The sequence below is a fragment of the Oxyura jamaicensis genome, chromosome 1 (genome assembly GCF_011077185.1).
Source record: "Oxyura jamaicensis isolate SHBP4307 breed ruddy duck chromosome 1, BPBGC_Ojam_1.0, whole genome shotgun sequence".
In the NCBI taxonomy this organism is placed as follows: domain Eukaryota; kingdom Metazoa; phylum Chordata; class Aves; order Anseriformes; family Anatidae; genus Oxyura; species Oxyura jamaicensis.
In genome coordinates this window covers 98,850,393-98,864,093 of record NC_048893.1, presented here as the reverse complement: position 1 = coordinate 98,864,093, position 13,701 = coordinate 98,850,393, and the positions used below count along the sequence as shown (strand labels likewise).

At 35.9% G+C, this 13,701-nt stretch overlaps 1 long non-coding RNA gene and 1 other non-coding gene across 2 annotated transcripts; one reads left to right on the top strand and one right to left on the bottom strand.

Annotated features, from left to right (window-relative positions):
* The first annotated feature begins 397 nt into the window (after positions 1 to 397).
* Positions 398 to 501, top strand: LOC118160988. The gene has a single exon (XR_004747801.1). It is a non-coding gene; the product is annotated as a U6 spliceosomal RNA (small nuclear RNA).
* A 1,948-nt stretch (positions 502 to 2,449) lies between these two features.
* Positions 2,450 to 11,750, bottom strand: LOC118160563. The gene is made up of 4 exons (XR_004747570.1): positions 11,268 to 11,750; positions 9,359 to 9,471; positions 7,346 to 7,547; positions 2,450 to 2,522 (listed from the first exon to the last, which is right to left on the bottom strand). It is a non-coding gene; the product is annotated as an uncharacterized LOC118160563 (long non-coding RNA).
* Positions 11,751 to 13,701: the final 1,951 nt, after the last annotated feature.

Below are 13,701 nucleotides of genomic sequence, written 5' to 3'. Positions count from 1 at the left end.
TTCTGGGGTGCTATGTCACCGTAAAACTTGTTTTCAAGGCCCAGGACAGTATTCAGGGTGGTAGCATGGGAGATGGGGTATGTTTCTAACCATCTGATGGTTACTTCCACCACTGGTACATGGTGCTTGCCTTGGTGGGTTCCCTGTATTTATATTTCAGACATCATCCTCCATACCATGCGTCACCTCCTCCTCTGGCAATATTCCAAAATCTTTGCCTTCTGACCAGTCCACAATCACTTTCAAGACTCTTGGGTGACTGGGCTTTCCTATTTGAGCCTCCTGTGTGATCAGTGCGACCCACTTACTCCATGTAGCATCTGTTGCATGACGTGTAGAGGGTACTCTCCCTTTGGACATCCAGCCCAGCACTGGCAGACAGGGTGCCAAGAGAAGCTTGCTTCAGTAGCACATATACTAAAATAAGAACCATACAAAAAAAGACAAGCATAGCATCTGTACAAGAATAACATGCAAATTCATGAAGCATTCCAAGCATTCCATATTTTTCAGTAGAGCGTGAGACTCTTGTTCTCAGGGTTGTGAGTTTGGGCCCCACAGTGTTGCCAAAAAGACTGTTGTACCCAGCAGGCAGCCAACCACTATGCAGCCATTGTCTCAGTCCCTCCCAGTGGGATGCCAGAGAGAATCAAAAAAAAAAAAGTAGGAGTGTGAGAACTAATGGGTTGAGATAAGGGCTGTATGGTCAAAGGGCCCATTACAGAGTTGAGACATTTAGGCCCAACAGTACTATGTAGCATACATATATGGTTCTTAGTATCATACACTATTTTTATGAGAATACTTCTTACCAGAGAAGATTTGAAAACACTATGTTTCATAATTGTATTCAGATGGAAATGCAAAAGAGTATTAAGAGAAAATAGTATCATTCTGTAGATTTAATGGATGTTACATGAGAAAGAAAAGAAAAAAAAAAAAAAAAAAGGAAACCAAACAACTGGATCTATCTATAGCCTTGAAAATTTTCTGATAATGAATGAAGATCACTGTTCTCTAAGAAATTGATTGGTCAGGTTATCCATGAAAAAAAAATTGAATCCTTTTAGCTTCCACTGCAGAATTCATTCAGAGGATTTGGTCTCTTCATGCATCTTTCCAGAAAGAAGGATGGAAGCTCTCAGCACATAACTCATCACATCATGTTGCATCAGCATTTTGTTTCACTGTTTGATAGCTATGTGTGCCTTGGTATTTTCAATTTCATCCTTTTGTTCTATCTCTGAAAATACAGCTTTGAGGACTTCATCCATCTAGAGATAATTGGATTTTCTTATTGTCACTGTTTCTTACTGGAACATAGTGAACTTAGAAAAATTGAAAGAAAAAACAAAAGCAACCTGATAAAGCAAAATTAATATGGACATGAGGGTCATGGACTTTATTTAACTTTTATGGACAGTTAAGAATGAACAGTTCTGAGGAGACATCTGAGTAGAAAGCCAAACTTTCAGCCAGTGAAAATGCTGGTAACTAAAAGAGCCCAGTCAGTTTAAAGAGTTCATGCTGCAGTGAAAGCTGAAATCTGAGGACTACCCTGAGCGTTGTTAAAGCCAGAGCCAGTGATACTGGGTAAAAAGCCTATTGATACCTAGAAAGAAAATTACTGGTTTTGCTCTGTTGTATTTCTTCATTTCCTGCTAAATTGCTTTCAAGTGACATACTAGTGTTGGTGTCTTGAATAAATGAATATATATAGCACAGTGCTCAGAATTACCAGTTCAGTTTCTCTACCTTGAAAATATTTATGTTTTGTACAGATTTCAGCTGATTAAAAATGATAATTTCTTTGGTTGGTCTGGAGCAGATAGGCATGGTGATAGCTGAATTTTCCAGGTGTGGAACATCTGGAACATGTGGAACAGCAAGGGACTGTGGTATAGATACATATGTGATACTTAAAATAAAAAGATGTCTACAATACCAACTCTGGAACACAAAGAAAATCTAAGAAAAAGACTGACAGATCAACAGGAGATTAGATTGCCTAAGGCAGAGCTGCTCTTGGAACTGTGGTCTCCAAGCCTACAGAAACAATCTTTGTTTAACTTCTTTCTAACTGAGAAATTATTTTTCAGGGACTCTTCACCAGGACCTCTAAGAGAATTCTGAAAAAAAAAAAAAGAAAAAAGGAAAAAAAAAAAAGGCCAAAGCATGATGCACTACCATGTGTATACTTATTATATAAACAGAAAACCTTGGCTTAAGTTTCCATAGACTTCTCGGTGTAGATACACTAATAGTATTCTGATGTTTGTTTTAAAGCCCTTTCCGTGAGAAATAAAACCTATATGAAACTGTGTTTCTTTTTCATATTAATTTCAAGCTAGAGCTCAATGAACTATCAAGAATATTGTAGCCAATGCTACTAAAACTTTTCAAATAATATAGCTGTAGCAATTCTAATCTTACCATCAGTTATCTTCGTTAACAGATTTCTCTGTTCTGTGCCAGCTCAAGAAACACTAGAAAAAAATACCACTTCCACGCTGTGCATAACTCTGTAAAATAGAGCAGAAAATAATCATAAAATTATATTTATATCTCTAAATTTCTAAAAATTATAAATTTATATCTCTGTAAAATAATACAGCATAAAATAAGTACATGTGGTAGGAAAAAAGTTAGGAAGTAATACTGCACTCGTGCATAAATAAGATTACTGGCTTATTGTTTTACGAAACCCTTCATAGCCATATCAAAGTATTTTTTTTGTGTATTTTGTATTACCCTGTTTCTGAATGTTCTTTTTCACCATAAGAAATAAAAATTCAATTACCAGTAATATCTTCAGAAAGACTCTTGATAGACTCTTGCTCAACAGACGTAGACATAGCTTGCTCAAGTCCTAGTGAAATTCTGTGCTGAGCCTACAGATAGACTTTCAAGTAATTTAACAGGGAGAGGAAAGACTTAATACATGCCTTTTCCCCTTTGATTTTAGAAATAGTTCAAGCAGTATCTAAATCAAAATTTGCTTTAGCAAGTACCTGTTTGCTTTCTATTCTCCATCTGAAAATTTCTGTTTAGCTGCATATGTTCCCTTGGGTTCTTTTGTCAATGAAGTATGTTATTACAATGGAAGAAATAGATGCAAGCCAACGGAAGGAAATACTCAGATGAAAAAATGACTTTCAAAGCACAGATTCCATATATGTAAACACAAATAGAAAATATTCCCTTGGAAGCTTCCTGGAACTGGAGGCCAGTGACCTCCTAGACCTGGAGTCTTGCAGTACTGTAGTATCAGGCAAATTAAAAATATTGTGTGGACAAAAAAAATCAACAACCCACCCCCCAAACCCTGAAACAAAATACAATGTAGCACAAAGTTGTGAGAGTGTGCAGTATGCTGGGGACACCTTGTGACTGTAATGTAGGATTTGGAGGAAGGAGATTAAGTCAGAAGTTAGTATGTACTAAATATTAGGATGCATTCCAAAAATATAACAAAATGACACGCAGTATGATTGGAAGAATCATTAGCATGATCAATTTCTGCAGTGTTTTTCTGTTTTTTTTTTTGTTTTTTTTTTTTCCTTCTTTAACTGAAGTGCTTGATTTTAATAAGAAAATTAAATGTTAGAGAGGAATAAAAATATATTAATATTGCCATTCAAATATCTTGTACAATAACAGTCTCTTTTATACAAAACTTGTAACATGTAGAAAAATGTGGCATGGGAAAGGTCTTTAAAGATTTAATATTTCTCAGGTGACTGAGGACCTGATAGCCAGCAAAACTTGACAGCCATATTCTGAATTGTGTACAAAGCTTCTGCTTCTTAATCTACTAAGTCCAGCTGTGGGATGCAATGCAGAATTGAACAAGCACAGAGGAAAATGATTCACAAAGGAAATTAGAAGTATTGTGTAATTCAGCATATTACTGTAAATAATTCATACTGTAACCCGATTTTTTCATTGTGACATCAGTCGTTTTCAATACTGGGTCTGCAGAGGAAGTGCTACATTTTTAAAAGAAATATTGGTAAATCTGAGTAACATAGAGACTCCCTTTCCTGAAACAAGGGCTGTTGGAGCACTATGGAGTATCTGCTAAACTAAGGGTGCAAGGAAGAACTCTCAGAACCTCTTGGGTGGGCTCAGCGTGGTGTCTCAAGTTGTAGATTCCCATGTTCCTGGACTCTGAGATGCCACCAAAGGCTGTTCTTACACTGACCCTAGGATCCCCCCTGGTGTTCCCACAGAAAGCTTCTGACAGTTTAATTTAGATATGTCAAACTGCAGTGAGCCTAGTGAAAGACAAAGCTTGTATGCCTCGAGGTAGAACCATTTTTCTGTTACATATTTTTGGAGCTAGGAATATCCCACACTGAAGATCATCATTTGCCACAAACCAAGAGAACAGTTCTCTAATGTTGCCTTAATTAGAAAAAGCCACTGTGTCACTGTATGTGCAGCAAACATAATTTCTAATCACTCAATTGCCATTAAATGGCTGTAATAGAACATCATAGTTCACTACAGCAGAATGGTAAACTGCATGTGGCAGCTTGTATTTCAGCCACTCAAATTATACTTGGCTTCAGACAATGCTATAAGTCATTTGCTCCCAGAAGCACAAAAGCTGACTTCTCTCACACCAGTACAGGCTGGGAAAAATAATTTTTCCTCCCTGAAGATTCAAAACCTGAAGTATAATTGGTGGTGTACAAGGACCAGGAGAAAGCCTGACATTTGATTATTCAATTTTATGTTACTATTATGTATCATTTTTTTTTATTATTATTTTCTTCTATATATTAATCCTATATGGTTATTATATACTACATCTGTTGTTACTATATACTTTAGATTCCAATATGCATTTAGAGACACGGTAACTACTGATAAAATGAAATATGAAAAGAAACCTTCAATGACAGATACAGGTATACCTTAAAAGGATCTTTGTTTCATTACACAAATAATTTCAAATATATTATTTCAAGGCCACAGTGTGGAATAAGCTTTCAGGCTCTAACCTGCTGCACTCAAAATTCATTTCTGCATGGTCTTGAAACTTGGAACTGTGTAGCACATCTGTACAAAAATGACAAGCATCATAAAAAAATCATACACCTAGTGCTACGAAATACAAAAATACCTTTGGTCCTAGAGGTTTATGAACTGTAATTTATTGAAGACTGCCAAGAGTGTTCATGGAAGGTATACCATCCTCATCCTCTTAGACTCTTTATTAATCATCTGTCTTTGCCTATTGCTGGAGACAGGGCAGTCTTAGGCATACCTGGTTGGGTTATCCCAGTGTGGCAATCATGTTCTTCCATTCTGGTGATGATGACCAGTAATAGTGACAGTCTCACCAGGTGGTACTACAGATTGTGGGTGAGAGGCCATAGGATCCAAGAAGCAAGCAGTGAGTTAACAGATATTTTGTGTCCTAAGACTGTCAACAGACACTGGATTTCCTTCCACTTCTGCACTGGTTTTAACAGTCTTGTTGAAAGAACTAAAGAGAAGGCATCATAGCCAGACAGGCGAAGATTAAAGAAAAAAAAAAAAAAAAAAAGTCCCCCTTCATTGTGATTAAAATTGTCTTCTGTAGTAATGCTACCATAATTAATTCCTTTCCTTTACTTCATGCTTCTCATTCATGTCCAGACCTTTAGCTTTACCAAAAATACCGGCCAAGCTAATAATTCTGATCAGAATAAAATGTTGAAATTGAAATCAGTACATTAACCTGTGATTTTTTAAACTATGTTAACCACTATATGGTAGATGAAAACAACCTAAGGCTGTCATTTGGTGAGTAAGTATTGCTGCTGGAGTCAGCAGATTGCCACTTAAGAAAGACCATTCTACATACTGATCTCTTCTCTCTTAAGAAAAATTCGGAAGGTTTTGATGGAATTTCTCCTACAGAATCACCCCATGTTTGATATTGTCCTCTTTTTTTTTCCCTTTCTTTTTTTTAATCTGCTTTACTGATTATTATTTTCAAAGTGTGTCATAATTTCTATTTTCCATGGGCTTTTGCTGGCCCAGGCCAGGACTTCAAATATCAAACGTGGTTAGGTTCCTTAGCAGGGTCTACTGAAAGGGTTATGTTAAAGACACTGAGCCAGCCATCCATTCCATCATGATTAGGAAAACTTTGCATTTTTATGTATATTTCTGAACTGAGGGCTGTTAGCAAGAGTAGAAGTGCAACTGGTTAATGAGGTAATCCAATGCTTAAAACTTAAACATACTTGCCAGTGCTATGCTGAACTGAGGCTTTGTCAAGGTGAATGATCAAAGTTGAAATGAAAGACACAAAAAAGGTGATGGGATGAAAGCAGAGAATGACAACAATTACAGTAGGAATGTAACATTAAGGAACTTGGTGTTATGATCATTAAATAATATAATATTTCTTATGTGAGTTAATTAGAAGTTGATTGTAATTCTTCAAATCTCTCAAAGTGTAAATATTTTATAAGGTCTTTTCCTATTGAAATGCCACAATTAGTTCACTCACTTATGTAAATGAAGAATACACAGATCTCTTAAAGAGAGGTAGCTCACTGCCTCTTTCATTCTGTGATTTGGGGGGGGGAACAAAGGGGGAGGGAAGGATAACACAGAATTCTGTCATGTAGTTGAGAAAAGAAGGTAAGCAAAGAAACAAGAAAAGAAAAAACATGAAACTATCTCTAGATACTAAATAAATCCTCTTAACTTCTTAACACAGGTTACATTTAACACTTGGTGAAAACATTAATAGACTTATTCTCCCAAATGCAATGTGCACCTAATTTCTGCAAACAGATAATATCGATAATATACTATGGATGAACATAAACAACAAACAAAATTCTGATCCGTATTCACAAACTACTGCTCATTTACAACAGCTATTTGACTACTGATTTTACTAAGGTTTTTGAGGTTTTGCCCCCAGACAAGCAAGAACTGTCATACAAATGACAGTGCATTTAATCAAATATTTCTCACTCTTGTCTTTCCTGAACACACGCTTTCTAGATAACAGCATGTTGGGACAGAAGAGCAAAATTTTAGCTTTCCTGCTGCACAGAAGACCTGCTTTCAGACAGCCTTCATTCTGCTATCTAAATAACTATCTGGTACATGGCCGAAGGATACAGCTTCTAGCAAGGACAAACTTCTATACCCACTGAGAAAAGATCCATTTTCCCTTCCACTGAGGCCTTGATAATGCTTTTAGTGCTGCTCAGCATACATCTGTACAAAATTATGAAACTCAAAACTACAGAACCAGTCATCCGTATGCACAACTGATTTTTAAGTCTGTTTCTTTCACTGATAAGCTACTTCAGCACAGTAAACATACCTGGTGGATGAGTCATTCTGGTGCTTATTTTCCAGGTTTGGAAAATGAGATTCTGTGTGTCCTTTAGCTAACACAAAGCTTCACTCCATTGTCCTGGTGGCAGTTATCATCTGTTTGTCTGGACTTCAGGGAAATTTAAGCAGAATCATCAGAAGTCAATGTGTTCAACTTCAAGGAAGAAAAAAATGTACTTGATAATGGTCTAAAATTTTAAATTATTTGGAAAATAAAAACAAAAAAGTGTATTAGATTCTGGTGGTGACACAGTGCAGTGTGGATTAAATTAAAAGACTTTTTAGCTATAATGTGAAGGTAACAATGCGTCACAGATGGAACCAGCATAGGTATTCTTGCATACATAGAACATGGATCAGCAAATTACTTTAGTGACATGCTGAACTTAAATCATATGTATAAAGTTAGCCTCCATGAAGCTAATCATAACTTTTGAACTAGACATGTGCTTACACTTCTGATTGAGTCAATCCCTAGGGAATTAAAATATATATATTTTTTAATAAAAAGCTTTTTATAGGAACATTTTCGTACTCAATTTGATACACACATCTTTTTATAAGGAACTTTCTCTAATTCAATATACAGAACAGAATATGATCTGTTTAGAATGATAACATTTTCAAAAATCTTTCTCACTGCTTCACGTTCATGATGTATGTGCCAATGTACTTTGCAAACTGCAGTTAAAATCAAAATTTCTGGTGTTTGCAGAACTGAATGTATCTACTGAATAATTCTGCTCTTCATACCTAAGGAAAATTAAACTGCTTCCACTTCAAAAAAACAAAACCAACCCCAAAAGCAAACAACAACAACAACAAAACACTATATAAGTTACTCCTGGGTTTGCAATTCTTTTCTGATTTTCTTAAAGGAATCCCAAATTTATTATCAGCTTTTCAAAAGCCAGATGTTCTTGGCAAAGAAGCATGTTCTCTGAGTCCACAGAGAGCATGCTACATCTGATCAAAGGCATGCTGGGATGTTATAATTTTGTTTTGGCTTGTTTTCCTAGAGAAAATAACCCTAGGGTCACTAATTGTCCTGATAAACATCTCTCCTGAACCCTTTGTTATGAAAGCAAACAATAAATAAAAAATTACCTACCATCCTAATGCAAAAAACAAGGTGTACTATTGCTACTGCTAATTAAAAAGATCACTTTGGCTCATATCAAATAATTAATCATTAAATATAATTATATAACTGCATGTAGATAAACAGCAAAGGAAAGCTTGGAAAAGACGGGAAAAAAGCTTTGAAGCTTTGTTGTTCACTGTAAATGAATACTTAAGTATCTGAAAATGCAAGACTAAACCATTTTCCGCATAATTCAGTGACTATAATCTTGTTTACCATACCTCTTTTCTGAAGGCTTATATCTACAAAATAGTTTGAATACATATAGATACATTTTGTGCTGCAAAACAGGGATAGCAAATAATAAATATCTGTTTCAAAAAGGAATGTATCTTTTATAAAAATAGAACCATATCTACTATCTAATCAGGGTACACAGACAAATGTGTTTATGCTCTGCACACCTATTTCATTCATCAACATAATCCAGGACTTTATTTTCATGTTAATTTTATATTGCTGCAGCTACATGTTCAGTCAGGCTAAATATAAGTAAACATTATACACATCTAATCTAGGCAATATCTTTTTCCCTGATGTGAACGTCAAGTTGCTAGATGTAGTTACCTTTTTATTTACCGGTGTACCAGTGGGTATGACTCTAGCAATTCAAACATTAATGAAACCAAAAAAAATAAAATGTGTATAGTTAATTGTAATGTCACTTTTAGCAATCTAATAGATCTGTGAAACTACATGTGAAAGACATGTACATATCTTAATAAAAAGTCCTGCAAGGAAATTTGAGACAGTCTTCACATACCCAGTTAGCAGAGTCATGTCCTTGACACTTCAAAAAATCTAAGTGTGGAATTGCTGTCTTACAAATGCCAATGCAATAAAGGTAATACTGACCTTCTTCATAAAACACAGCAGCAGAAGTGTGTCGGTGTTGTCACTTTACCCTGGTGGTGCTCTCCCAGTGGTGATTAATACTCTCTAAGTCAGAAGCCATAACTCTGATGAGCCTTTAATACAGTAAAACAACAGAAGCAGTTAAGGGCATTGTCTGAGAGAAACTGAGAGGAATTTAATCAAGTTGCTAATATACTTTGACCAGAACTCTCAGGTACTCTTAACTGAAATCAAAGTCGTAAAGGGACTATTACATTTCAGCTCATGCCTCTTTAGGGGCTAGTTACTGTTACGCCCTGCTGAAAACAGAGAGCAGTACCTTGGCATGCATCCATCACTTTTGGAAATAAAAATAATTTTTTGCATTCACGAGTATTCCATTTGGGTTACATCTAAGCTATGACTGTGATAGGATGAAGGATGGAGGAAATAACAGCAGTGTTCACAAAGACATAGTTTAGCAAGGTTATGTTCCCTTCCTATAGCTAGTAGTCCAGAGAGAATTCTGCACAAGGGATAATCAAGCTAACACCTCCACTCTATTGTTAAAAATGATTTTGCAACTGAACTAGGAACAATAATACAGATTGTGCAGGCAAAGCATTGTCTCTAATACTGAAAACATTGTAATCCTGAAATGTGATAGCATTGCAAATCCAGATCCTCAGCACTCACTCATCCAGATGGCCAATAGCTTATGGAATAAAATATTAATTGTACTCATCTATGCTTATTAACTAATTGTATTTGGATCTTAATGTCTAAAGATGAAATATTCACACATTACTCCATGCTGGCCGCTGCAAAACAGCATATTAGCAAAGAAAATAATTCAGATCTGTCAGGAATATGACCTACATTTAAATAGATATACATTGTACATAGGTATAAGCTAACCTCTGTTCACTAATTATGTTAGAGAATAGACTCAGACACAAAAATAGCCAACATTCACTGACATTGACAATACACAAACAACAAGCAGAGTTAGAGACACTTTTTAAGGCATTCTTTACTTTTTTTTAGAATACATTTATGATCCCCCTCAGACTGTAAATCAGAAGGGGATTTGAAAACCGTCCTATTTCCCTGTTCTTGGGGACATTTTGCTAATTAAAGTGGTACATCTTAATCAAATTATTTTGTCCTTTTCTCCATTGAAAGCACTCTCTGTTTATATAGAGTACAGATGATTCACCTATTACTAAATACAGCATTCTATCAAAGATTAATTTTAAATTTTAAACTGCAAATTTTATACTGGCTGAGCCAAGTATACTACTTTTATACCATCTGGTTAACTCAGGGAGATATTCACAGCCTTTTAATGAAGTCAGGAAGAAACTTTTACACCACTAGCTGCTCCACTCAAATGACATAGTTGTTTATCTAAAGCAAAGGCCACCATCCAGTTCTCTCTATGTCGATACAAAGTCAGCTTTCTTTGCAACAGCTTTGGTCAGTCACACCTTGCATTACTGCCTGAGCTTTTTGGGCACATAGGCCATTTTCTCTGAGCCTTCTTCCATTGTAGGGGTCTATTCACACCATAATGGTGTGAATGGTGGGTATACTCACACCATAATATAAAATATGCCAGGATTAGTTGCTAATCTAAATATCAACCTAGTAATCAAAGAAAATGAAAAATAATGATTAACCTTTTGCAAAACAAAAATTTCTTCCTCCCTTTCTTTATACCAATATGGAAAATTTTCTCATCATTTTAAACAACTTGTTACCAATGTTTAGTAAGTGAAGATAACAGCACTTGTTCAAGATACTTAGTTATTTTAAGGTAGCAGCAAAAGCATCCTACCTTAGAAGGGGGACATGTAGGAACTGAGGTGACCCCAGACAAAAGCAAATGGGGCCACAGCTGCAAACTGCCACTCCTATGGGCACTTACTTGTTGTCTCCTATGGGACAATAGTTCTGGGATGAGCTGAAACGGGGTCCTGTGTGCACGGGCAGGGCTGAGGAGACCCCAAGGGAGCCTGGCTAGTGTCTTTAGGAACCTGAAATGCTAATCATTTTTATTACTTCAATAATTACATCTTCAAAGTAATTCATTTGTCAGATATGGTATAACAAACATATGACCTTATGACCTTTTTTTTTTTTTTTTTTTTTGGTTAACTACAGGCCTAAATACACAACTAAATAAATCTACAAAACTTTAAGCCTTACATTCTTCAATAATACTGTCTCAATTTGGCCAAATTTAGGATTATTCAGGTGCCTAATTGTACTGAGGACAAATATTTTCAGAACATTTTTATTTAGAATTTAAAAGCCTCAATAACTCACTAGTCAGGCAAGGGTCTCACTCTGCATGAGATATAATCCATATTTTTTTCACTGAAATATAAGAGATCAAATATGAAAGGGTAAAATCGCACACACACACACACAAAAGGAAAGGTTCAGCTAAGTAGTCAATATTGCTATAGGCTATTGACTTTGTTAGCACTTCACCTTGTAGACAATAAGTATACTATATTACTATACTGTGCAGTTCAGTTTTGTGAAGTCAGTTTAGCTCTTCGAAATGCCTGCCAGTATTTGAGAGGAAAGCTTGTCACTCAGTTGCCAGTGCCTTGCATAAATTAAGTGTGACTACCAAGAATACTGTGATATACTTCATTGTTATGGTGATTTGTGTGTCTCACATTCATTCATTCGTCAATCTGGTCAGCAACATGGGATGTTTCCTTCTCCCCACTATACAGGAGACTCATTCCTCCTCTTTCCACCATATTCACAAAGTAACCTCTTGTTTCTTATCAAATAAATTGAGTAAGACTTGGACTTTACATCTTGATTAAAGTGCATATATGCCTAGCAGAGTACATTGGTTCAACAAGTTTCCACAATTTGGTTCCTGAAGAATCATTTATCATAGTGTATCATATTCATCTGGCACAGAAAAACATAACTTTCTTTTATTTTGAGCTCTGTCTTTTAGTTTGAGACAAAAATGAGCAATTGAAATTGCAAAAAGTAATGATTACTGTTATACTATCCAGTAAAAAAAAAAAAAAAAAAAAAAAAAAAAAAAAAAAAAACTCATCCTAAGCCTGTAATCACCAGAATTAATCTAGAATTAAGCCATTATAGCTTTGCAGAATCAAGACACTGAAAGGTCAACAGAATTTATCTAAAATCTCTGAAATTCTAAAAGACATCAACATTTTTTTTCTGTTAATTTTGTTCATGAGACACTAGAAGTTTAATGTGGAATAAAATTTTATTTTTTTCCTTAAAATAACATTCCTCTCTGTACCTTAAACTAGCACAATAAACACACACACCCATACTTAAGCGTTATCCCTTATCCCTTCCTAGGAAGACCTTGCTTGTTTTAGAAAAGGAAGGATTTTATGTTGCTTTTTCTCATCCTTGAGAAACAAAATATATTCTGAAAAACAGACATGAAAACTAAATAAACTCCTTACACCTTTTGTACCTATTGAAATAAGTAAAATATATATATGTATATTAATATCTTCCAATCTTTAAAAATACTTACCGGGCTGGTATATACTTACTCCACATTATAATAGTTTTGATGGCTTAAATATACTAACAAAGTTGAAAGTGTGGGCTCTATATGTAGTTCTGCAAAAAAGGCTAATGGGAATTTTTGGGATGCATTAGAAGTGTTGCTAGCAGGCCAAGGGAGGTGATCCTTCCCCTCTCTCCTCAGCTCTGGTGAGGCTACACCTGGAGTGATGTGTTCAGTCCTGGGCCTTCCAGTACAAGAAAGAAATGAAAGAAACGGACATTCTGGAGAGTCCTGTAAAGGGCCACAAAAAAAAAAAAAAAAGATTAAGGGACAGAAGCTTCTCTCCAATGAGGAGAGGCTGAGAGAATTGAAAGTGTCCAGACTGGAGAAGGCAAGAGGAGAGCTTGTCAACATATACAAAAACGTGTAAAAGAAGACAGAGCCAAGCTCTTTTCAGTAGTGCCCAGTGACAGGACAAGAAGCAATAGGCACAAAATGAAACACGAGTGGTGACAACCGAACATATCAGAACATATTTAATGTGAAAGTGACCGAGCAGAGGCACTAGTTGCCCAGAGAGGTTGTGGAGTCTCTTACCCTGGAGACAGAGGAAAGCTGTCTGAACATGGTCGTGGTAAACCTGTGCTAGGTACCCTTGCTTAAGCAGGGGGATTGGACCAGGTGACATCTAGAGGTCCCTTCTAACCTCAACAAGTCCGTGCTTCTGTGTATCTGAAAAATGCCAAGTGATTACATGGCAGTGTTACACTCACACCATTATAGAATCATAGACTATCAGTTTCTTCTCCATTTCCATTTGTTCTCACAGGCAGTT